Source organism: Lepus europaeus, chromosome 20 (assembly GCF_033115175.1).
Source record: "Lepus europaeus isolate LE1 chromosome 20, mLepTim1.pri, whole genome shotgun sequence".
In the NCBI taxonomy this organism is placed as follows: domain Eukaryota; kingdom Metazoa; phylum Chordata; class Mammalia; order Lagomorpha; family Leporidae; genus Lepus; species Lepus europaeus.
This window is the reverse complement of record NC_084846.1, coordinates 4,529,620-4,556,608: the sequence shown is the minus strand read 5'-3', so window position 1 is coordinate 4,556,608 and position 26,989 is coordinate 4,529,620. Positions and strand designations below refer to the sequence as shown.

General features: G+C 43.7%; 1 pseudogene; it reads right to left on the bottom strand.

Annotated features, from left to right (window-relative positions):
• Nucleotides 1-930: 930 nt before the first annotated feature.
• Nucleotides 931-26,989, bottom strand: LOC133750040 (zinc finger protein 559-like; annotated as a pseudogene).

Here is a 26,989-nt window from a genome sequence, read left to right as displayed (position 1 = left end):
TCCATTTAGGTAATCATGTCACAAACAATAACAGAGTTAGGTCTTAAGTTTACCCAGAAATGCAAAGTTGGTTTTACATTAAAATAATAAGTATTCACTTAAGTTGGACAGAATGGATTCTAAAAAAGAAGTTGGTTATTTTTTCTAAAATATTTATGTGAAAGAGACAGAAATCTCCCCCACCTGCTGGTTCACTTCCCCAGTGGCCACAATAGTCAGGTCTGGGCTGGGCTGAAGCCAGGAACTCCATCCTGTTATCCCACATGTGTGGCAGGATCTTAAGAACTTGGACCACCTTCTGCATTCCTAGGTGCACTAGCAGGAAGCTGGATCAGAAGTGGTCATGACTGGCACTGTGGTGTAGTGGATTAAGCCACTACCTGCAGTGCTGGCATCCCATATGGGCACTGGTTCGAGGATAAGTTGCTCCACTTCCAATCCAGCTCTCTGCTATGGCCTGGGAAAGCAGCAGCAGATGGCCCAAGTCCTTGGGCCCCTGCACCTGTGTGGGAGACCTGGAGGAATCTCCAACTGTTGCAGCTACGTTGCCACCTTAAACAAAACTGTATGTTTTTGAAGGGAGGGATATTGGAGGAGCTATTATATGCCAGTTTCTAGCAATTTTCTGTTTGAATCTGTTGTACAGAATCTATATCTAGATTGCATTCTTTCCATAATTCAATGAAAGACAACTAACATACATATAGGATCTGCATTAATAAAGAATCATACAATATTTCATACCAAGTTATAATACAGGGGTATGTCAAAAAGATCACGGCAAAGTAGAAATGTATATTTTCCATGGACTTCTTGACATACTAAAAATTCTTGTGATGTAAGCCTAGTGGAATTTAGTGTGGTACACAATACTTAGAAATATTGCTCTTTAAGGTTTGTCCCAGTGTAACGTGAGTGAAGAGTTGTATCTCAATGGTTCAGACATGAAAGACAACATTTTCTTGCAATCGTTTGATTCAGTTTCTGCCCAGGATGTATGTGCTTGTGCATTCTAAGGTTAGTGCTTGTGCTGAAGGCTTTTCCACACTGAGTACATTTACAGGGCTTCTCTTCAGTGTGTTCGAACTCACATGTACCCTTAAGCATGAAGAATTCCTAAAGGCCTTCCCACAGTCCTTACACTCACAGGTTTTCTCTCCAGTGTGAGACCTCATGTGTTTCTTAAGGGAGGACTGACAAATGGAGGCTTTCCCACAGGAACTGCATCCATAGGGATCTTCTGGGGTGTGAGTTTTGACACTTTTTGGAAGGGACGGAGGGGCAGCTGAAAGCTTTCTCATGTTCATTATATTTCACGTTCTGCTCCACAGCGTGTATTTTTTGTGGGTGGCACTAAGGGAGGGCCTTTTTCTGTAGTCACTGAATTTACAGAGCTGCTTTCCAGCAGGTAACCTGCATTCTTCCTTCTCGGGATATGAGCAGATAAAGGATATACCATATTGATTGTACTCATAAAACTCTCCTCCTTTGAGAGTACTCAAGTGTTTTCTAAGGGATGATTCTTGATTGAAACCTTTTTCAAGAGTTTTCTCTCCAGTGTGAGTACTCACATGATTCCTAAGAATTGAGGGAAGGCTGGAGAATCTGCCATGTCCTGTGTATTTATAGCATTTTTCGCCACTGCAATATCTTGTACAAGTAAGGGAAGAGTTCTTGCCGGGGTGGGGGTGGGGGTTGGTACCTGTTGAATAAGAGTAAGTGGTGACTAAAGACTTTCTTACTTTCACCACACTCTCAGGAAGCACAGTTGACATGTTTGCCATTTTCAATATTATATACAACGTTTCAAGCTGAATAAGCTCAATGTCCTGCCTAAGGCTCCACTGTATTAATAGTTATGCAAGTAAAGAATGAAGTAATTATATATTAATACCAGAATCACATCTAAGTAAATGCTTACCTATGGGTATTTTCTGTGAGGCAGCAAATGTTGGGTTTACAGATTTCCCCAATTTCATGAGGATCATAAACTCTCCTGAGACAACGTTCTGCACAGAAATTGCATCTTTTGACTTGAGTTTCAAATTAGCATAAGGAAAATTTTTATGATTACTGAAGAAAAGGTTGAGATGAAAGAAAAGCAGGTCCCATCCTACTGATTCCTTTGTAAATAATACTGGAGGGAGGAAATGTAAAAGACAAGATTCTCTGAGATCAGATCAGAATATGAAAGATTGGATAGACAGGGAGGAAAGCTCATGAAGGACCTCAGCATGCTTTTTCCATTCCAAATTACCAACCCTCACCAGCCAAGGCTGCTGCCCACAGTGCCCAGGCTCACCTGTACAGGCACTGTGGAGAATTCCTTTGTTCTCTTGTCTCCCTTGGAGATCAGATTACGTTTACAGAGCTGATGCCCTGTGTGTGAGGAAGCATACATGACGGGGGGAAAGACTGTGAGGGTGACAAGAAATCTTTCCACAAAGCTGATTTCAACACTTTGTTTTGCTGCTCCTGAAGTTGCACTTGACGAACAGAGCTGTTCAATAAGGACCAAAAAAAGCAAATGCTCCATCCCCACATGGAATTGACTCGTTAACTAAGATTTAAGTGACACAGAAGATGAAACCAGTGCATTTTCAGAGGAAGCCATCAGACTGCCCCACAATGGAAGGAGTCATCTGTTTGGGGCTCTACCCAGTCCTCCCATTCTCTTTTTGGAACAGAGTATGTGCTTAAGAACTACTGACTGGGGCAAGTATTTGGCCTAAGAGTTTACATGCATGTGTCTTACACATCAGAGTACCTGGGTTTTGATACTCAGCTGGATTCTTGAGTCTAGCTAGCTTCCTGCTAATGCAGACCCTGGGAGGCAGCACTGCCTCAAGTGACTGGGTTCCTGTCACTCATGTGGGAGACCTGGATTAAATTTAGACATCTGGGGATTGCACCAGCAGATGGGAGCTCTATCCAATTAAAAATAAATCTGCGGGGCTGGCACTGTGGTGTAGCAGGTAAAGCTGCTGCCTGTAGTGCCAGCATCCCATGTGGGCACTGTTTCAAGTCTTGGCTGCTCCATTTCTGATACAGCTCTCTGCCGTGGCCTGGGAAAGCAATAGAAGATGTCCCAGGACCTTGCACCCCTGTACCCGTGTGGGAGACCCAGAGGAGGCTCCTGGCTTCTGATCAGCACAGCTCCAGGAAGCAGAGAAGACCTCTCTCTCTGCCTCTCCTTCTCTCTGTGTGTAACTCTTTCAAATAAATAAATCTTAAACAAAAACAACAACCTACTTGCTGCAAGAGTAAATGAAGGAGTGAGGCCTGCCTTACCCTCTGAGGCCAGGTTCCTAAAGTTCTCCAGCATCACATCTCTGTAGAGATTTCTCTGAGCAGAGGTCCAGCAATGCCCACTCCTCCTGGGAAAAGTCCACTGCCACTTCCTGGAAGGTTACCGAGTTCTAGAACATCACAGACACATTCTGGCTCAGTCAATGAGCTTCTTCAACAATGTATCAGAAGGGTGGCAGGTGCCAACCGGACTGGGGAAGGAGACCCAAGGCAAAAGCAGCTCAGACCAGCATCAGAGGCCTCGTATTTGCCCCAGTGCTCAGTTCTTAGAATTTGCCCCTTTCAACTTTATTTCCTGGGCCATTTTACTCAGGCGTTACCAGCTTTCCTAAGATATGGTTGTCCTCATTCCTACAGTATGCCCTGTCAATACAGAATCTGAATGAGAGAGATGCATAGAAAATGACCTTCCCAGTGACAATCTCTCTTCCTAGTACCCAGCAGAGTGTAGAATTCATACTCCACCTGGAGGAGTATCCCAACAAGATTAACAAATATAACAGAAGATTTTCCTAAGCCTTCCTGTCCTGTCATGAAGCCAGAGACCTGGGGAAAATTGAGGCTCATCACCTTGGGCTAAAGCTACAGATCAAGGGCAAGAGAACTGCTCTTTGGGAACTTTTTTTTGTGGGGGGGGTATAAAATGATTTCCTGGGCTAGTGGATTAAGCCACAGCCTGCACCCCATATGGGTGCCATCTGTTCAACTCCCAGCTGCTCCACTTTTGATCCAGCTCCCTGCTAATGCACCTGGGAAAGCAGCAGAGGATGGCCCAAGTGCTTGGGTCCCTGCACCCACAATAGGGAAGCTCCTGGCTTCAGCCTGGCTGTTGCAGGCATCTGAGAAGTGAACCAGCAGAGGGAAGATCTCTGCCTCTCCCCTCTTTCCTTCTCTGAAAACAAAAAAACATTTCCTACATACCTGTCACCACTTTTGCAGCTATTCTTACTCTGGGTGTTCCTTTCTGACTGGGCAGGACCTTGAGCAGACAGAGCTGGAAGATGAAGTTGTAAGAGTCTAGACTAGCCAGGTATTCAACATTAGCAAGTCAGGAAGACTCCTCATAATAAAGAACAATAATACATACATATAAACAAACAGGGTTTGTCTCTTAGTATATCCCTAAATTAGGACTAAAGTATGTACTTTGTTGTTGCTGTTGTTAAACTTTTTCCTATACTAAACCACTGTAAAAAGACTTACAGCCAAACACAGCTCAGCAGCAAGGAGCTTCTATAAGTGGCAAACTACCTTATATGCCAGGTACCCATGACAGAAACCAGGACTTACTGGGCAAAGAGCTGAGACCTGTATAGAATAGAAGCTTCAAGATGAGTCTGGAACATATTAAAGCCACACCCGTTGGGGCTGGTGCTGTGGCACAGTAGGTTAAGTATCTGCCTATGGTGCTGGCATCCCGTATCTTTGTAATTCTGCCTCTCAAGTAAATAAAATCAATCTTTTTCTTAAAAATTTATATTGTGTATTTCTTTATTTGCATGCATTTCATAAGTACAACTTTCGGAATATAGTAATTCGTCCCACTGTACCTGCCTTCCCACCCCTCTCTCTCTTCCCTTAGTAAAAAACCAAGATCTATTTTCATTTAACTTTACACACAGGAGATTAAGTAAAAGAGTTCAACACTTTGTGAGAAAGAAAAAGAAAAAAACTCAAACTGTTCAACAGTTTCCTCATCTTTTAAATGGGACTTCTTAGGGTTGGACTGAGAGTGAAATAATCTATGTAAATTACTTAATAACTTCCAGTTCATAAGGACTTTATAAATTCCTTATATTTTATATATTAGAAATTATCATTTGCCTATATTTCCATGCAGATGGCATATTTTCACTTTATACTAAAAGGACTATATTCCATGATAATATTTATCACACTTAGCTATGTATCTTAAGCCATCCAAAAATTTGTTTTTAATATTTATTTGAAAGGCAGAATTACAGAGAGAGGGGAGGCAGAGATATCTTCCATCAGCTGATTCACTCCCCAAATGGACTCAACAGCCAGGGCTCCAGGAGCTTCATTTGGGTTTCTCACATGGGTGCAGGGGCCTGGGCACTTGGGCCATCTTCGGCTGCTTTTCCAGGCCACAGCAGAGAGCTGGATCAGAAATGCAGCAATCAAGACTTGAACAGGTGCCCATATGGGATGTCAGCGCCACAGGTGGTGGCTTAACCAGCTGTGCCACAGCACTGGCCCCATTGTCAAAAAAATTTTTAAGTCAGTTTATTTGAAAGGCAGAGACAGAGAAGTGCTTTCTTGCACAGGTTTACTCACCAAGAACGAGCCAAGTCTAGCGGTTAAGATGCTCACATCTCAAATCGGAGTGCCTGGCTTCGATTCTAGGCTTGAGCTCCTGACTCCAGCTTCTTGCCAGTGCAGACCCTAGGAGGCAGCAATGATGACTCAAATAGTTGGGTTCAGGGCACCCATACGGGAGAGCTGGACTGTGTTCCTGAATTCAGCCCTGGTCACTGGACATTTGAGGGGAATGAATCAGCAGATTGGAGCTGCTTTTTTTTTTTCCTAAAATAGAGAATAAGCAAGATGGACTACATCAAACTAAAAAGTTCCTGCGCAGCAAAGAATTGACAAGCAACTTTATGGAATGGGAAACATATTTGCAAACCAAATATTCAATAAGTTTAATGTGAAAGGAACTCAATACAAGTCAAAACCTTTCAATTAAAAAAAAAAAGCCAAGGACCTGAATATATTTTTTCAAAAGAAAAAATAAAATGAGTAACCATAAAAGTGTTCATCATCACTAATTATCAAGAAAATGCTATTCTACACTAGGTAGCTACTCACACACTAGTTATAATGGCTAATATCAAAAACTCAAAAGGTTACAAGTGTTGGCCAGAATATGGAGAAAAGGGAACCTTGATACACTACTGGTGGGAATGTAAATAGTATAGCTGTTGTGAAGACACTATGGAGGTTCCTCAATATACCAAAAACAGACTACCATATGATCCAGCAACTGAAGATATCTGCACTCCTGTTTTCATTGTAGCATTATTCACAACAGCCACATACACAAAACCATAGCAGACATGAAATGGGAACAACCTCAGTGTGTGTCAGTGGTTGAATGAATAAAGATATGAGGGGGTCTTCAAAAGTTCATGGACAATGTATATTTTTAAAATTTTTACTTATTTGAGGGGCCAGCACTGTGGCATAGCGGGTAAAGCCACTGCCTGTAGTGCCGGCATCCCATATGGGCACTGGTTCAAATCCCAGCTGCTGTACTTCCAATTCAGGTCTCTGCTATGGCCTGGAAAAGTAGTACAAGATGGCCCAAGTCCTTGGGCCCCTGTACCCGCATGGGAGACCCAGAAGCTTCTGGCTCCTGGCTTCAGCTCCAGCTGTTGCAGCCATTTGGGGAGTAAACCAGTGGATGGAAGACTGCTCTCTCTCTCTGCCTCTCCTTCTCTGTGTAACTGTGACTTTCAAGTAAAATAAATCTTAATTTTTTTTTACTTATTTGAAAGAATTACAGAGAGAGGTAGAAACAGAGAGAGAAAGGTTTTCCATCCGCTGGTTCATTCCCCAAATGGCCATAAAGGCTGCTGCTGAACCAATCTGAAGCCAGGATCTTCCATGCGAGTGCAGAGGCCCAAGCATTTGGACCATCCTCTGCTTCTTTCCCAGGCCATTAGCAGAGAGCTGGATTGGAAGTGAAGCAACCCAGACTCCAACCAGCACCCATATGGGATGCTGGTGCTGCAGACCGGGTCTTTAACCACTGTGCCACAGTGCCGGCCCCAACAGTGTATACTTTGAAAAACTATGCTTGGGCTTAAAAATGGTTTTTGCATCAAAAAATGCAATTTCCAATGAACTTTTTGAAGTGCTCTCACACATAGTTTTAGGTATGTCTGTCTATACACCATGTAGAATTATTCAGCCTTAAAAAAGAAAACTGGGGCCAGAGCTGTGGTGTAGCGGGTCAAGCTGCTGTCTGCAGCAATGGCATCCCATATGGGCATCAGTTCAAGTCCTGGCTGCTCCACTTCCGATCCAGCTCCCTGCTAATGTGCCTGGGAAAGCAGCAGAGGATGGCCCAGGTTCTTCTCCCTCCACATGGGAGATCCAGATGGAGCTCCTGGCCCAGACCTGGCTGTGGCAACCATTTGGGGAGTGGATGGAAGATCTCTTTCTCTCCCTCTCTCTAATTCTTTCACATATATAATACTTAGAAGAAAACTTGCAGGATATTATGCTAAGCAAAGGCAGACAAAGATAAATACTGTATGATTTTACATAAGGAATAGAGGGGCCGGCGCTGTGGCGCAGTGGGTTAACGCCCTGGCCTGCAGTGCCAGCATCCCATATGGTTGGCAGTTTGAGACCTGGTTGTTCCACTTCTGATCCAGCTCTCTGCTATGGTCTGGGAAAGCAGTAGAAGATGGCCCAAGTCCTTGGGCCCCTGCACCCACATGGGAGACCTGGAGGAAGTTCCTGGCTCCTGGCTTCGGATCGGTGCAGCACCAGCCAGTGAGGCCAATTAGGGAGTGAACCATCGGATGGAAGACCTCTCTCTCTCTCTCTCTCCATGTAACTGTGACTTTCAAATAAAATACATAAATCTTTAAAAAAAATAAGGAATAGAAATACAATACATATTAGATCAGTAACATGGGCTGGGAGAGAAGGCAGTTAAAGGATACAAACTTGTTGTTGTAACAAGTGGATAATATGGGTAAGTTCTGCAGAACTAAGGGATGACATGGGGACTAAAGTAATACATAGTGTTTCCCAAGGTGACCTTGAAGAAAATGTAATGTTGTCTAAACAAGTGGAAGACCTGAGTGCTAAGTGTTTACCTGCTTGAAAAAGGAAAGATGACCTATGGACAGCACTAGGGAAAGGAATAAAAATCTAAAAGGATGCAAAACTTAAAAGTGAACCTTATTCTGACAATTGCTTTAAACAGCACTCTGACCTCAGAATCAGCCCTTAAGGCATTCTGGTTTGGCTGAAAAACCCATGAGAGCATTTCAGGTGTGGAAAGCTGAGACACTGTGGCAAAAAATACCCCACACGAAAGATCTCTGTGAGAGACCCCAGTGGAAAGAAGTGGTCATCAGATCGAAGTCGGCAAACTCAAAAGGCTTCCATAGCCTTGGCAACTCATGACTAGAGCCTAGAGAGATTACTGACGCCATAAACAAGAGTGTCAAATTGTTAAGTCAACAACAGGAGTCACTGTGTACTTACTTCTCATGTGGGATCTGTCCTTAATGTGTTGTCCAATGTGAAGTAATGCTATAACTAGTACTGAAACAGTATTTTACACTTTATGTTTCTGTGTGGGTGCAAACTGATGAAATCTTTACTTAATATATACTAAATCGATCTTCTGTATATAAAAATAATTGACAATGAATCTTGATGTAAATGGAATGGGAGAGAGAGTGGGAGATGGGAGGGTTGTGGGTGAGAGGGAAATTATGGTGGGGGGGAAGCCATTGTAATCCATAAACTGTACTTTGGAAATTTATATTTACTAAATAAAAGTTAAAAAAAAAAGAAGTGGTCATCAGAGAAGGATGCACTTTTCTATGAAGGGAGGAAAAAACTTCCATTTTGCTTATGGCCTTGTCTAAATACTGACAGTTTGTGGATTCAAAAGGCTTCCAAAAGCCTAGGCAGCTGATGTCAAGAGCCTCAGGTGATCACTGAGGTCATACATAAGAGTGTTAATTGTTACATTAACAGCAGGAGTCACTGTGCACTTACTCCCCATATAGGACTTCTGTCCTCAATGAGTTGTATTATGAGAATTAACTGTAAAACTGGTCCCAATTTTTTTGTGGGTGTGTATGTGTGTAAACTGTTGAAATCTTTACTTAGTATAGAGTTATTCTTCCATGTATAAAGTTAATTGAAAATTAATTTTAATGGAGAATGGGACTGGGAATGGGGGAGGGAGGAGGAGGGAAGAGGAGTGGGAGTGGGGGGGGGCGGGTATGGTGAGAAGAATCACTATATTCCTAAAGTTATACTTATGAAATTTGTACTCATTAAATAAAATATTTTTTTGGGGGGGAGTGAGCCTTATTCTTAGGAAACAACATGAAAAGCTGTAACAAAGATCCACTTCTGCAATAAGAGAAGGAATTACCTTCTAGTCTTAACAGAAACTGTATTTTTTCCCCCAGAGAGGAAATGAATAGAGAAATCTCTGAGGAAGAATTAAGCAAGCACTGGATAAGTGATAAATTATAACAAAGGAAGAACAAGTTGGAAGCTGGTCAGGCAACTGGAAGAGGAAATACAATCTACAGCTGAAGAACTAAAACTCACAGAATAAAAGTTGAAATGGAAGGAAGCTGAACTGGAGAATAATGATGCTCATACTTAGGTCATCCTGCTTTGACATGGAAGAAGTAATGACACAGTGCAAAACCATGGAGATGTAACTGCTCAATTTGGAAGGTTTATAAAGCATTAACACCTGGTGAGGTAGAAGATCTCAAGCCAAAGAACTTAATCACTACTGAAAAAAGTGGCTAAGGCCAAAAAAATTACAGAGGATGTTCAACACCAGATATTGGCAACTAAGACTGCAAATTATGAATATGCAAGGGGGCCGGTGCCATGGCGTAGTAGGTTAATCCTCCGCCTGCGGTGCCAGCATCCCATATGGGTGCCGGTTCTAGTCCTGGCTGCTCCTCTTCCAATCCAGCTCTCTGGTGTGGCCTGGAAAGGCAGTAAAAGATGGTCCAAGTCCTTGGGCCCCTGCACCTGCATGGGACACTGGGAGGAAGCTCCTGGCTCCTGATTGGTGCAGCTCCTGCCATTGTGGCCATTTGGGGAGTGAACCAATGGAAGGGAGACCTTTCTCTCTGTCTCTCCCTCTCACTGTCTGTAACTCTACCTCTCCAATAAATAAATAAATAAAATCTTAAAAAAATATGCAAGGAGGGGGCTGGTGCTGAAGAAGTCTCCTCCTGTGGCATTGGCATCACATATGGGCTGCTCCACTTCCCATCCTGCTCCCTGATTATGTGCTTGGGAAAGAAGCAGAAGATGGCCCAAGTCCTTGGGCCCCTGCACTCTCATGGGAGACCCAGAAGCTCCTGGCTCCTGGTTTTGGATTGGCCTCGCCCCAGTCATTGTGGCTATTTGGGGAGTGAACCAGTGGATGGAAGATTATCTCTGTCTCTCCTTCTCTCTGTGTGACTCTGCCTTTCAAATAAATAAACAAATAAATAAAATCTCAAAAGAAAAACCTCTGTGGTCAGCTTGCTAAAAACAAAACCCAAAACAATGTGAGACAAAGTTCAGGAGGAAATGAATAAAATTCTGGGTGTTACACTTTGATCCTTCAAAGATTTTTTTCATCATAGAAGTTTGTCCTCAAACACCTTTAAAAGAAGGCAATGCAAACTGCTACTGAGCTGGAAGGCAGTGTCAAGACTCATGCAGGTCAATGTCTGAAAAGCTGGTTGAAGGTGATGATTGTTACTATTGTTGATGGTGTATGTTCAGTCTTGTATTCACCTGCCTATCCTTAGATGTGTGAAAGGAAGCTCAACAGTTTTCCCAAAATTTCTCTGATATTTTCTGTTACAAGTACCTCTTCCTTAAGCCTCCCTTTCATCATCTCATTCTAATCTTCGACCTAGCTTTCCAGCTTACACAGCATCTCATCAAATCGATTCCTTTAAAAATCACTATATTATTATTATTTTAAAGGTTTATTTATTTATTTGAAAGTCAGAGTTATACAGAGAGAGGTTTTCCATCTGCTGGTTCACTCCCCAGTTGGATGCAACGGTCAGAGCTGCGTTGATCTGAAGCCAGAAGCCAGGAACTTCTGGGTCTCCCATGCGGGTGCAGGGGCCCAAGGACTTGGGCCATCTTCTACTGCTTTCCTAGGCCATAGCAGAGAGCTGGATCAGAAGTGGAGCAGCTGAGACTCGAAATGGCGCCCGTATGGGATGCTGGCACTGCAGGCTGCGGCCTCATCTGCTACGCCACAGTGCCGGCCCCATCTTATTATTATTCCCTTATTCTGTATCCTTAGTTTCAAGATTCTAATGCCCCGACTGTTTTTAGCTTGATCCTGGGAGTTTTTTCTAATCTAAATCTTTTTAGCTAGGCTAAAACACCTTGGGGCTTGTTTTTGCCTCTACTTAGATTCTATTAATAGTGATTATTCTGTCCTGCCCATGAATTATCCTTTGTCCAGTTCAAATAAGGCAAAAAGCTGGCATTGTAGTGTAATATGCTAAGCTTCTGCCTTTGGTGCCGGCATCTCATATGGGTGCTGGTTCGAGTCAGCATTCCAATTCCAAACCAGCTCTCTGCTAATGGCCTGGGAAAGCAGTGAAAGATGGCCCTAGTGCTTGGGACCCTGCACTTATGTGGAATACCCAGAAGACGCTCCTGCCTCTGGCTTCAGATCAGCCCAGCTCCGACCATTGCAGCCATTTGGGGAGTAAACCTGCGGATGGAAGACCTTTCTCTCTGTCTCTCCCTCTGTCTGTAACTCTGCCTCTCAAACAAATAACGATAAAATCTTAAAAAAAAATAAAGAACAAGCTTGACTCCATGGTAACTTCTTTATCAAAGTCAATGACTTGTTTTGCAATATTTGATTGCTAGACTCTACCCCACTTCTACTAAATTAAAAATCTGTGGGTTGACCTATAAACCACATTTTTAACAAACTCTTTAGTTAATTCTTAGATACACTAAAATCTGAAAAACTCTACTCAGAAGCTTACTCTGTAAGCTATTTAGAGAATTTGTCCTGGAGCCAGATTTGTGGCATTTCATATACGCGCTGGTTCAAGCTCTAGCTGCTCTACTTCCTATCTAGCACCAGAGAGGAGATCAGCAGCAGATGGCCCAAGGTACCATGGTTGAGATGTAGCCACAGCATGGGCAGCAGAGAAACAAAACAATCACATTTCAGATACCATACTTTTAAAAACTTAACATTTGACAAGTTTAAAGAATCTATGAGAAACTTGGATAAATACAGAATGACATAAAAATGATCAAGCAGTTTTTAAAAACATTTTTTTTTAGAAATGTGAAGCCCATAGAAATGAAAAACTCAATGCAAGGATTATTCGTCAGATTAGAACTTTGTGGCACCATTAAATGAGACACTAACTAAAAATTTTCCAAACTAAGAGCAGACACTAACCTTTGGGTCCAGGAAGAACAGTATATCACAAGCTGAATAAATAAAATTCACATCTAGATTCACTGCTGGTTTTTTTTCTTCCTTGGTGTTTGATTTCTTCTTACAACCTTAAAAAGCACACGTGGAGAAAACGTAAGTCACTTAAAAAGGAAAACAGACGCTGACTTCTCACTGGCGCTAATGGATGTTAGAAGCAAGCAGGACAGGGACTGCAGTTCTTAACTGGCACTGCAGTCAAGCCACCGGTGGGGCTGCCTGCATCTCATAGAAAGAGTACCTGGGCTCAAGTCTGGCTCCAGCTCCAGCTTCCTACTAATGTGCACCCTGGGTGAGAGCAGGTGATGGCTCCAGTGCTTGGGTCTCCACCACTCATGTGTTGGAGCTGGATTGAGTTCCCAGGTCCTGACTTTGGCCTGGCCCAGGCAGGCCTTTGGGAAGTGAGCCAGCAGATGGAATATTTCTGTCTCTTTCAAATAAAATGAAAATAAACAAAATATTGTAACTTTATGTCAACCAAATTCAAAATTCTCAGGAATTCTTACAGAACCATAACTTATTCAAGCTACGTAAATAAACAGAAAAGTTGTGATTTTAAAAATGAACTACATGGGGGCCAGGGCTGTGGCTCACTTGGTTAATCCTCTGCCTGCGGCACCAGCATCCCATATGGGTGCTGGGTTCTAGTCCCGGTTGCTCCTCTTCCAGTCCAGCTCTCTGCTGTGGCCAGGGAAGGCAGTGGAGGATGGCCTGAACCTGCATGGGAGACCAGGAAGAAGCACCTGGCTCCTGGCTTCGGATCGGCGCAGCGCTGGCCATAGCGGCCATTTGCAGGGGTGAACCAACGGAAGGAAGACCTTTCTCTCTCTCTCTCTCTCTCTCTCTGTCTAATTCTATCTTTCAAATAAAAAAAATTAACTACATGGTGATGATTGTGTGACATGGAAAATACAATCAATGCCACTGAACTGTACATTTAAAAATAATTAAAATAGCATATTTTGTTTTATGCATTTTACTACAAAATATGTAAAAAAAAAATTAGAATCTGGGCTACTGCTGATTTCCAGAGAGGCTCTAGTTCTTCCCAACTCCAATAACTCATTATCCAAATTCCTTAAAAAGTAACACCAAAAACACCCAAATTAGAAGTTTAACTTTGCACAGAAAATCCCACATATTCTGTGGTTTTGTGGTTCAGGTATGCCATTCAAAGACGACAGAATCCCAGCCTGACCCCTTCCAGAGATCAGACTCATTCAGGAAGATTCTGATTACATAAACTATACTTCAATGTAATTGGATACCAATGTTTGCATTATAGTAAATTTAAAATTTAGGTTATAATAACTTATCCAATCTGTAAGACAAGCTATTCAGAAAGTTTAAATTTAGCCTTTATGTAAAATCCCAGAATGATTCAAAATGTTGTATTTGCATAATGACCTATGCCTTTACAGTAGCTTTCATACTATTACCACAGAGAAAAAACATGATCACTTTTTTTTTTTGACAGGCAGAGTGGATAGAGAGAGAGAGAAAGGTCTTCCTTTTTGCCGTTGGTTCACCCTCCAATGGCCGCCGCGGCTGGTGCATCATGCTGATCTGAAGCCAGGAACCAGGTGCTTTTCCTGATCTCCCATGTGGGTGCAGGGCCCAAGGACTTGGGCCATCCTCCACTGCCTTCCCGGGCCATAGCAGAGAGCTGGCCTGGAAGAGGGGTGACTGGGACAGAATCCGGCACCCCAACCGGGACTAGAACCCGGTGTGCTGGCACCGCAGGTGGAGGATTAGCCTAGTGAGCCATGGCACCGGCCAACACGATCACTTTTAAAATTTCACAAGACAATTTGACTAACAAGAGAATTTTTTTAATGATTTATTGATTCAAAAGAAAGTAAGGGAGAGACAGAGAGATCTTTTATCTGCTAGTTCACTCCCTAAATGGCCTGGACTGGGCCAGCCCAAAGCCAGGGGCCAGGAAGTTCCTCTGGGTCTCCCACATGAGTACAGGAGTCCCAAGGACTTCAGCCATGCTGGGCTGCTTTTCCAGACACACCACCAGGGAGCTGGAGGAAGTGGAGCAGTAGGGATTTGAACTGGAACCCATATAGCATGTTGGCATTGCTGGTAGCCGCTTTACCTACTATGCCACACCGCCAGTCCGCAGAAACATTTTAATTAAGAATATAATGGGGGGGGGCAGTGTTGTGCCATCGTGGGTAAAGCTTCCTCCTGTGGAGCTGATATTTCATACGGGTACCAGTTCATGTCCTGGTCACTTTGCTTCCAGTCCAGCTCCCTACAATGACCTTGGAAAGCAGATGATGATGGAAGTACTTGGGTCCCTGCACCCGCCTGGGAGACTCAGATGAAGCTCCTGGCTCCTAGCTTCAGCCTGGCCCAGCCAGCCCCACTCTTACAACCATCTAGGGAGTAAACCAGTGGATGGAAGCTCTCTCTGTCTCTCCCTCTCCCTAACACTGACTTTCAAATAATTTTTAAAAAGGATTTATTTATTTGAGAGGTAGAGTTAGAGAGAGGGAGGGACAGAGAGACAGGTCCTCCATCCACTGGTACACTCCCCAAATGGCCACTACAGCCAGAGCTTGGCTGCTACGAAGCCAGGAGCCAGAAGCTTCCTCCAGGTCTCCCAGGTGGGTGCAGGGACCAGAGAGCCTGGGCCATCTCCTGCTGCCTTTCCAAGCGCATCAGCAGGGAGCTGGATGGAAGTGGAGCAGCCAGGACATGAACCAGTATCCATATAGGATGCTGGTGCTGCAGGTGGAGGCCTAGCTCACTACACCACAGTGCTGGCCCCAATAATTTTTTTTAAGGGTATGATGGGAACAAGTGGGCAGGCATTTGGCACAACAGTTAAGACATCAGCATCCCATATCAGAGTGCTAGGTTTGAGTCCTGGCTCCTCTGTGATCCAACTTCCTGCTAATACACTCTGGAAGGCAGCAGGTGGTAGCTCAGGTATTTGGACCCTGTCACCTATATGAGAGATCTGGATTGAGTTTCAGGCTCTTGGCTTCCACCTGACCCAGCCAGAGCTGCTACAGGCATTTGGGGAGTAAACTAACAGGTGGAAGATCTTTGCCTCTTTGCCTTTCAAACAAATAATATTTTACAAGGGAAGAATAATATTGTTTGATATATCAAACATGAAAAACCCATTATATGCCGTGGCTTAACAGGCTAATCCTCCGCCTTGCGGCGCTGGCACACCGGGTTCTAGTCCTGGTTGGGGTGCCGGATTCTATCCCAGTTGCCCCTCTTCCAGGCCAGCTCTCTGCTATGGCCCGGGAAGGCAGTGGAGGATGGTCCAGGTGCTTGGGCCCTGCACCCCATGGGAGACCAGGAGAAGCACCTGGCTCCTGGCTTCGGATCGGCGAGATGTGCCGGCCACAGCGGCCATTGGAGGGTGAACCAACGGCAAAAAGGAAGACCTTTCTCTCTGTCTATCTACTCTGCCTGTCAAAAAAAAAAGCCATTATAAAAAAGCAAAATTACAAGCGAAATCCAATAAACATAGATGCAAATATTCTAAGGAAAATAAGTCTACAAAAATACACTAATAAGAAATACAACAGAATCAAGCTGGTTTACCACAATAATGCAACAGAAGTTTACTATTAAAAAGTCAGTATGTTTCACTAATAGATCAAAGTAAGAAAACAATATGACCATCTCAATGATAAGAGGAAAGATGATAAAATCCAACATTGTGTCACAATGTAAAAAGCAGTTTAATTTAATGGTCTGAAGTTCTTCCAGGCTGAATTTAATTCAGTCAACTGAATTTTGAAATGACAACTCATAAAATGGGCAAGTGATCTGAATGAATAAAGAAAATACAAAAAGGGCAACAGCATATGAGAAGACGCACTAGGGAAATGCAAATGAAACCCATAGTAATGGATCATTTTATGCCCACCAAGATGGTCATAATTAAAAGATAACAAGTAATGGTGAAAGTACAGAAAAATTGGAAACCTTACTTTTAGTTGATGAGGAAGTTGAAAATGGTGCAGCCACTTAGGAAAACATCCTGGCATTTCACCAAAAGGTTAAACAGGTATCTTGTGAACCAGCCATTCCACTCCTGGGTACAGACCAAACAGAAATGAAAAATACACATCCACACAAAAAACTGTAAATAAAAATTAAGGGACCTCAAAAAGTTCATGGGAAATGGAAAATATAAGTTTATTTTGGTGCAAAATAATTTTGAAATCTATGAATAGCTTTTTTTCCTTTTCTTTGACAGGCAGAGTTAGAGAGAGAGAGAGAGAGAGAGAGAGAGAGAGAGAGAGAGAGAGAGAGAGAAAGGTCTTCTTCCTTTACCGTTGGTTCACTCCCACAAATGGCTGCTACAGCCGGTGCGCTGTTCTATGTCCACTGAAATTCTGACACTGAGGTTTCCATGTGGAGGTATTTGGAGTCTAATTGAACTATGAGTTCTCTGCCCAGAGGAAAACAATACTTCTGAAAATCAGGTCTGGGATAATACAGAATCCAGAGGAACACAAACTGGCTGCTTTTGATTTTGGATGGGTCTAGAAAACTTGGTGTCATTACTATGGTTCCTCTGTTAACTCTAAAGACTGAAGAATTAAAGTGAAACACAGGGGCTGGTGCCTGAAGTGCCAGTATCCCATATGGGCACTGGTTCGAGTCCCAGCTGCTCCTCTTCTGATCCAGCTCTCTGCTATGGCCTGAGAAAGCAGTAGAAGATGGCCCAAGTCCTTGGGCCCCTGCACCGTGAGAGAGACCTGGAAGAAGTTCCTGGCTCCTGGCTTTGGATCAGCACAGCTCCAGCCATGCGGCCAACTGGGGAGTGAACCAGCAGATGGAAGACCTCTCTCCCTGCCTCTCCTTCTCTCTCTGTGTAACTCTGACTTTCAAGTAAATAAGTAAATCTTTAATAATAATAAAAAAGAGACCTTGGGCTCCTGTACCCGTAAGGGAGACCTGGAAGAAACTTCTGGCTCCTGGCTTCAGATCAGCCCAGCTCCGGCCATTGCAGCCATCTGGGGAGTGAACCAGTGGATGGAAGACTTCTCTCTCTTTCTGCCTCTGCCTCTCTGTAACTCTGCCTTTCAAATAAATAAATACATCTTAAAAAAAAAAGTGAAACACCATGTGCCAGAATCCATCCAAGATGATGATGGATATCGCATGTCACATAAATTATAGAAGAAAACAGCAGCTCCCTCAAAAAGCTGTACAAGGGGCTGGCACTGTGGTGTAGTGGGTAAAGCTGCCGCCTGAGGTGCCTGCATCCCATATGGGCACCAGTTCGAGTACTGGTTGCTCTACTTCCAAACCAGATCCCTGCTAATGTGTCTGGAAAAGCAGCAGAGGATGGCCCAGGTGCTTCGGCTCCTGCCCCCATGTGGGAGACCTAGAAGAAGCTCCTGGCTCCTGACCAGCTCAGCTCTGGCAGTTGTGGGTCTCTCCCTAACTCCAAGTTTCAAATAAATATTTTTTTTTCAAAAAAATAAATCTTAAAAGAAAGCTGTACAAGCTCCCTGGAAAGCTTGTAGGGCACTTTATGCCAGTTAAATGCAAAATCCCCGGGGAGCTCTCACCAGCACGTAGGACAGCTAGGAGTATTACAAAATTTCCACAGGGGCTGGCACTGTGGCTCAGCAGGTTAAAGCCCTGGCCTGCAGTGTCGGCATCCCATGTGGGTGCTGGTTCGAGTCCTGGCTGCTCCACTTCTGATCCAGCTCTCTGTTATGGCCTACGAAAGCACTAGAAAATAGCCCAAATCTTTGGGCCCCTGTGCCTGCGTGGGAGACCCTGAAGAAGCTCCTGGCTTTGGATCAGTTCAGCTCTGGCTGTTATGGCCTTTTGGGGAGTGACCAAGTGGATAGAAGACTTCTCTCTCTCTGGCTCTACCTCTCTAAGTTTTTCAAATAAATAAAATAAATCTCTTTTTTTTTTAAAGAAAGTTTCCACTGACATTTAGTCACAAAACCACCAACGTCCTAATGATGTCATTTAACCAATGGGGAAGGAGGCTTAGGAAATGCCCTGGACATTTAGCCCTGAAGCCAGGCCCGAGGAGCCATGTTCCATTAGTTGGGCTCCAGCATCACGCCTCCAAGGCTGAAGCTCTGCTGGGTGAACAGCATCTCTAAAGGCTCTGCCTCTCTGGAGCACGCTGGGCCCCTGCAATCTTCCCAGCCAGACATCTAGACTTGAAGAAACTAATAACAAAAAAGAGGAAAAAGGGTGGCTTGTTCTGGTTAATTCTGCTAACCAACCACCCAGTTTCAGTGATCCAGAACAGCAAGCCTCAAAAGCTGAGGGACCCAAGACACCTTCAGGGATCTGAGGTTAAAACTTTTTTTTTTTTTACCATATTCATGTTTATATTGATGACACAGAAACAATGGTAAGAGAAAGCACTTGAGTCTTCGCAGAAATTAATGCAGTGGCACCAAACTGCACAAGTAGTCATTAAGGTCTTCACTGCCACACACTCAGGATGACGTTTCAAAGTATTGTTATTTTAGAATGTCCTTGAGGGGCTGGTGTTACAGCAGTGTGTTAAACACATGGCAACGCTAGCATTCCCCACGGGCACCAGTTTGAATCCTGGCTGCTCCATTTCCGACCCAGCTCCCTGCTAATGCACCTGGGAAAGAGGCTGGGTTGGAACATGAACTGGCACCCCCAGGGATGGTGGCATTGCAGGTGGCAGCTTTACCAGCTGAAGCCTGAAGGCTTTTTTTAGACACTATACAATAAAATAAGTCAACAACTGGAAGATATGAGTAGAACAGTGAACTACTATTTTCTATAAAGGTACAAAACCATGCATGGGTAAATTATCGAATCAAATCAATGGACTTATATAGAGTAGAAATGATTCAATGATAGGATTTTTTTTTTCAAGAAACTCATTCTTTTTTTTTTTTTAAAATTCATTTGACAGGTAGAGTTATAGACAGTGAGAGAGAGATGGAGAGAAAGGCCTTCCATTGGTTCACTCCCCAAATGTCCGCTACAGCCGGCGCTGTGCTGATCCAAAGCCAGGAGCCAGGTGCCTCCTCCTGGTCTCCCATGTGGGTGCAGGGACGCAAGCACTTGGGCCATCCTCCACTGCCCTCTCGGGCCACAGTAGAGAGCTGGACTGGAAGAGGAGCAACTGGGACTAGAATACGGCACCCATATGGGATGCTGGCACCGCAGGAGGTGGATTAACCAAGTGAGCCACAGTGCCAGCACAGGATTTCATATTGTACATATCTTTAAGAAATTACCACTACTTGAATTTTGACATAATACTCAGAATACCTCTTTTTTAAATAAAAAAAAAAAATTTTTTTTTGACAGGCAGAGTGGATAGTGACAGAGAGAGACAGAGAGAAAGGTCTTCCTTTTTGCCATTGGTTCACCCTCCAATGGCAGCTGCGGCCCGCGCATTGCGCTGATCCGAAGCCAGGAGCCAGGTGCTTCTTCCTGGTCTCCCATAGGGTGCAGGGTCCAAGGACTTGGGCCATCCTCCACTGCCTTCTCGGGCCATAGCAGAGAGCTGGCCTGGAAGAGGGGCAACCGGGATAGAATCCAGCGCCCCAACTGGGACTAGAACCTGGTGTGCCGGCGCCGCAAGGTGGAGGATTAGCCTGTTGAGCCACGGCGCCGGCCTAGAATACCTCTTTTTTAAATAATTTATCTTTGCAACCCAAATATTCTACATATAATTCAACTGAAGCATGTATGAAAAACCAACTGTCACCTGTTTGCAAAAGCATAAAGCATACTACTCTCTTCTTCTGGTTGTTTTGGAAAAGCTATAAGCTATAAATATGCCATTTGAGTTACCAAATAAATTATAAACTTTTTAAAGTTTTGTCTTAGTTTCAAATATATACTAATAAGTATAATGCCCATACAAGAAAGCTTTTTGAAGTGTTCAATTTTAAAGAGCATGATGCAATCCTGAGATAAAAACATTGAGTACTTCTAGTGTAGAACCACTGTCATTTTTACATCCACAGGTCTTAGGGATTTGGACAGGACTCAGTGAGAACGAATGGCTATCTCTACCTCCGAATGCTAAGGGCCTCAGATGGGAAGACTTACGTGGCTCGTGAGTTACTTCAAATGCTGGGTGCTGGAATCATCTGGATTCCATCATCACTCATGTATCTGACATCTTCCTTGATTCAGCTAGAAGACTGATTTCAGATAAATGTCTGTACATAACCCCTCCATGCTGTATCATGGCTGCTAGTTTCCAAGAAGCATCCTGAAAGGGAGAAGTATCACAAGAGAGAATGTTCTAAGATAGTCAGGAGGGAACAGCATGGCTCTCTCTTGTCTAGCGTTAGAAATCATATGCAAGCATTTATGTTGTACTATTCTGGGAGAAGCACTCAAAAGTTTGCCCAGATTCAGGGGGAGAGAACTGTGCCAAAGAACTTACGGCAATGTTTTAAAACCATCATTGTCTGCATTTGGCCACAAATCATTTGCACTTCTCTTATATTAAAAAAAAAAAAAAACAAAACACTCAACACCTCCTAAGAACACAAAAAAGTATGCCTATAGTCTCAGACTCAGGTTCTATATCCAGGGTCTTGTCATCCAAACCTCAATCAGGTATAATTTGGAAAAGACTTCTTGTGTTGATTTCTTGACTGTGTTCTAGATTTAAAGATCTGTGAGCTGAAGACAAGTTATCTACTCTCCACATACTCAACACAAAGCTTGGGACAGGGCTAGATTAATCAGAATAGATATTACTATTAAAATGTATGGATGTGGGGAGGTCCACAGCAGTCCCTGATCCATAGGGTTCTTAAGTTTCAGGCAAGAATACATTTCAAGCTCCTCAAGAACCAGTACAGCCCCAGTGGAATTCTTCTTGTAGAGTTGCCCTCTCAATCATACTTGCTTTCCCCAGAGTAGATCCTACTTTCAACTGAGTAGTTTTATATGCCTATTTCATCTTGCTCTCTGACCACAGTTTGAGGGTTCAAAACTCCCTTTTCATTTGGTACTATCTCGTTCCATTTTAAAGTTGGCCTTGTTTTCACTAGCAAGTTTAAAAAACTTTCCCATTTTCACTACTTTTACTGAATTTCTGTTATTAGATAAAAGCCACAACCCAGTCTCCTAGTCCCTTCTCTATCTTGAGCCCCTGACTATGAAACTGCAGATGAACAATGGCCCTAATATTCTTTTTTTTTTTTTTGGACAGGCAGATTGGCTAGTGAGAGAGAGACAGAGAGAAAGGTCTTCCTTTGCTGTTGGTTCACCCTCCAATGGCAGCTGCGGCTGGCGCGCTGCGGCCAGCGCATCACGCTTATCCGAAGGCAGGAGCCAGGTGCTTCTCTTGGTCTCCAATGCAGGTGCAGGGCCCAAGGACTTGGGCCATCCTCCACTGCACTCCCTGGCCACAGCAGAGAGCTGGCCTGGAAGAGGGGCAACCGGGATAGAATCCGGTGCCCCGACTGGGACTAGAACCTGGTGTGCCGGCGCCGCAAGGCAGAGGATTAGCCTGTTGAGCCACAGTGCCAGCCGGCCCTAATATTCTTAGAATCCCTATCATCTCTAATGGAGAGGGCCTACAAGGCACCTCAAGATTCAAGACTTATGTGTACTCATAAGGGTCTATGAAGACTTAAGAAATGGCTCTATGGTAAAAGGTATTCATAATAAAGTCTCCCAGTGAAGTAGGAATGAAGACTTTTTTTTTTAAACTTAATGTGGGGGGCTGGTGCTGTGGTTTAGTGGGTTAACACCCTGGCCTGAAGCACCGGCACCCCATATGGGCACCAGTTCGAGACCCAGCTGCTCTACTTCTGATCCAGCTCTCTGCTATGGCCTGGGAAAGCAGTAGAAGATGACCCAAGTCCTTGGGCCCCTGGACCCGCATGGGAGACCCGGAAGAAGCTCCTGGCTCCCAGCTTCAGATCGGCGCAGCTCCGGCCATTGTGGCCAATTGGGGAGTGAACCATCGGATGGAAGACTCTCTCTCTGCCTTTCCTCTCCCTGTGTAACTCTGACTTTCAAATAAATAAGTCGGTCTTTTAAAAAAGAAACTTAATGCAGTCATCTTAAAAAATTCTACAGGTAACACCATATGTGATACTTCAAAGACTGAATGCTTTCTGCCTAAGGTTGGGAATGAGGCAAGGATGTCTGTTTTCACCACTCTACTGAAGGTCCTGGGCCAGTGTAATGAGAAAATATGAAGAAGTAAAAGGCATGGTTATCAGAAAGAAAGCAAAACTGCCTTCATATCCAGAGGATATGAAAAGAAAACATTGGAAGTCCTCAAGTCAAGGGAGGTAGCATCAATAGAAACATGTACAGACTTCGATGGATAAAGTGATTTTCAAGAATGGTGCAAAGGGAATTAAGGGAGAAGAAGCAGTCTTTTCAACAAATGGTACTTCAGTAACTAGAAACCAATGTGTGTGTGCCTTGGGGTGATGACACTGACACCCCCCCACACCAAAACCCTTTTAAAAACCCCAAACCTTAAGCTTCATCCAAACCTGTGAAATAGACTTAACTGACAATACATTATGTATTTGTACCCAAAGTACAGCATTTTAATTATATATTAACATACCAAAATAAAATGCAAAAGGTAGTTTATAATATACTATGTTACCTGTTAGATATGACAATAAACACTAATATATCTAATAGACATTTAGAATATATTAAAATGAAAACTCAAAATTAAGAAAAATTTTAAAACCAATATAAAATTATAACACATAAAAGATTTAAATAGACATTTCTCCAAAAAATTATGAAAAGCCAGTAAGCATTTGAAAACATGTTAAACATCACTAGGTATTGAGTAACGCAAATTAAAGCCACAGATATAATATAAACCCACCAGATATACTATAAACACACCAGAATGGCCAAAATAATAGACCAGGGGCAGGTGTTTGGCACACCAACTCTTAATGGAGTGCCCAAAAAGTTCTGGCTCCTGTAATTATTTATTTGAGAGGCAGTGTTACTGAGAGGAGAGAGTGAGGTCTTCCATTCACTCCCTCAATGGCCTCAATGGCTGGAGCTGGCCCGATCCAATGCCAAGAGCTTCTTCCAGGTCTCCCACGTGGGTTCAGGGGCCCAAGCACTTGAGCCATCCTCCACTGCTTTCCCAGGCTATCAGCAGGGAGCTAGATTGAAAGTGGAGCAGCCGGACCACGAACCAGCACCCATATGGGATGCCAGTGCTGCAGGCAGAGGCTTAGCCCCGCCCCTCCTCTGCTTTTGATCCAGGTTCCTGCTAATGTGCATCCTGGGAGGCAGATGATGGCTCAAGTACTTGGCTGCCTATCACATATGTGGGAAACATACATTTCAAGCCCTTGGCTTCAGCCTGGCCCACCCCTGGGTGTTACAGTCATTTGGGGAAATGACCAAGCAGATGGAAGATCTCTGCCTTTCAAATCAAATGAAAGTAAAATGAAACATAAAAAGACTGACCAATTGCTGACAAGGATGCTGAGGAGCTGCAACTCTGATATACCGCTAATGGGAATGGCAAATATTTCAACCACTGATGGAAGTTCAGCAATCTCTTTAAAAAAGTTAAATGTATACCAACATAGGATCTGATCATTACACTTTTATTTTTCTAAAGAAACGAAAGCTTATGTTAAAAGAACAATTTTTTTAAAGACTTATTTATTTATTTGAAAGGCAGAGTTACAGAAAGGCAGAGGCAGAGAGAGGTTGGTCTTCCATCCGCTAGTTCACTCCCCAGGTGTCCACAATGGCCAGAGCTATGCCGATCTGAAGCCAGGAGCCAGGAGCTTCCTCCAGGTCTCCCACACGGGTGCAGGGGCCCAAAGACCTGGGCCTTCTTCTACTGCTCTTCCAGGCCACAGCAGAAAGCTGGATTGGAAGTAGAGCAACCAGGACTCGAACTGGCGCCCATATGGGATGCTGGCATTGTAGGTGGTGGTTTTATCTGCTACACTACATCACTGGCCCCTAAAAGAACAATTTGTACGTGGCTAGTCACAGTACTTTTAATTGCTAAAACTCAAAAGTGGAACTAACATGAATGGGTAAACAAAATTTGTGACATGAGTAGAAAGAATTCTACAACATGGATGGAAGTCAACATAATTATCCTGAGTGGAAGATGCCACACTCTGTGATTCCATTTACGTAAATCTCTACATAATGCAAAGTAGTTTACTGTGACAGAAAGCAGATGAATGGAGCAGGGGAGTTAGGACCAAGGAAAGGAGACAGACTGGAATGACAAAATGGCAGGAGCAAAATTCAGCTGATGGACCTGTTATTTTGAGTGGGGTTATGGTTTTATGGATGTTGTGTGTATGTGTGTGTCAAAAATATTATACACTTAAGGGGCTAGCACTTGGCACAGCAGATTAAGCTGCTGCTTGCGACACCGACCTTCCTAAATTGGAGTGCTATTAGCTCAAGTCCTAGCCACTTTGCTTCTGATCCAGCTTCCTGCTAATGTGCCTGGGAGGGCAGTAGAGGAGGTCCACATATTCGAGCCCTGCCACCCATGTGGGAGACCTGCTGGAGTTCCTGGCTCCTGGCTTCAGCCTGGCCTAGCATGGCTGCTGGGTCATTTAGGGAATGAACCAGCAGATGGAAGATCTCTCTCCACCCCCTTTTCTGATGCTCTGCCTTTCAAATACATAATCTTTTATTTATTTATTTATTTGTTTGTTTGTTTATTTATTTATTAACAGGCAGAGTGGACAGTGAGAGAGAGAGAGAGACAGAGAGAAAGGTCTTCCTTTTGCCGTTGGTTCACCCTCCAATGGCTGCTGTGGCCGGTGCATCTTGCTGATCTGAAGCCAGGAGCCAGGTGCTTCTCCTGGTCTCCCATGCGGGTGCAGGGCCCAAGCACTTGGGCCATCCTCCACTGCCTTCCCGGGCCATAGCAGAGAGCTGGCCTGGAAGAGGGGCAACCGGGATAGAATCCGGCGCCCCAACCGGGACTAGAACCCGGTGTGCTGGCACCGCAGGCGGAGGATTAGCCTATTGAGCCGTGGCGCCGGCCCATACATAATCTTTTAAACATTTTTACACTTGAAGCCAGTGCTGTGGCACAGTGGGTAAGACCGCTGCCTGCAGTCCCGGCATCCCATATGGGCGCAGTTTCAAGTCCTGGCTACTCTACTTTTGATCCAGCTCTCTGTTATGGCCTGGGAAAGCAGTAGAAGATTGCTCAAGTCCTTGGGCCCCTGCACCCAAGTGAGAGACCCAGAAGAGGCTCCTAGCTTCAGATCAGCCCAGCTCCAGCCGTTGTGGCCATTTATGGAGTGAACCAGTGGATAGAAGACCTTTCTCTCTCTGCCTCTCTGTAACTCTGGAAATAAACAATAAATAAATAAATTGCAAATAAATAAATAATCTTTAAAATAAATATTTCAAATAAATCTTTAAAAATTTTATACTTAAAAATATGTAGAATTTATGACCATATCAAAATCTCATTAAAAAACTTCAATATTCAAACCAGACTTTAATAGCAAAACAAAACCTCATACTTTTCCAAAAATATAGGAATGGCACATAAGCATATGAAAATACACCTCTTATTAGTCTTCAAAGACAGACGTATTTAAATAAACATTTATTTGGTTTTCTCTGCCAGTATCAATTTTCTTAAATGCAATAAGTAAAAACTGTACCCTAACACTCTCCTAAATTCCTGACTATTTCATCAGCCTGTAGGGTGCACTGAGAACTCACACTGGGGAACAGCCTCAAACATCAGCAGTGTGGAAAAGCCTTTCCTTGATCTATGTATCTTATTAGGCATTTAAGAACTGTAACACTGTGGAGGAGTCATATGGCCTCTCTCCAGTATGTGTTCTTTATGTTGACCAAGATGTGAAGAATATCTGAAGGTTTTCCCACATTCCTTACATCCAAAATGTATTTCTATACTGTGACTTGCTAAGCGTTGAAAACTGAGGACCAGATAAAGGATTTCCCACACTGCTTGCAGTCATAGGATCTGACACCAGTGTGAGTCTGCATGTGACTTTTAAACCAAGAAGACGAAGGCTTCTCCACATTCCTTACACTGCTAGGGCTTCTCACCAGCGTGAGTTCTCATGTGTACAGTAACGTGTGAGGGGCTGGCAGCTGCTGTCCCACGTTCCTTACACTCAGAAGGTTTTTCTCCAGTGTGAGCTCTTCTGCGTTTTATCAGACCTGAAGAGTCAGCGAAGGCTTTCCCACATTTACTAAACTCAGACGGTTTTTTTCCACTATGAACTTGCATGCTAATGTTAAGTTTTGAAAAACAAGTAAACTTTTTGCCACGTCCCTTATAAACATAACATTCCTAATAGAAAGTCCTCTATGTTTAGTGAGATCTGGGAAGTAAGTAAAGGTTTTCCCAAAATCCTTACACTCCACAGGTATCAGTCCACTACGAGTCCTTAAATGTTGAGTGAGGACAAGTGAAGGCTTTCGCACACTTTCCAT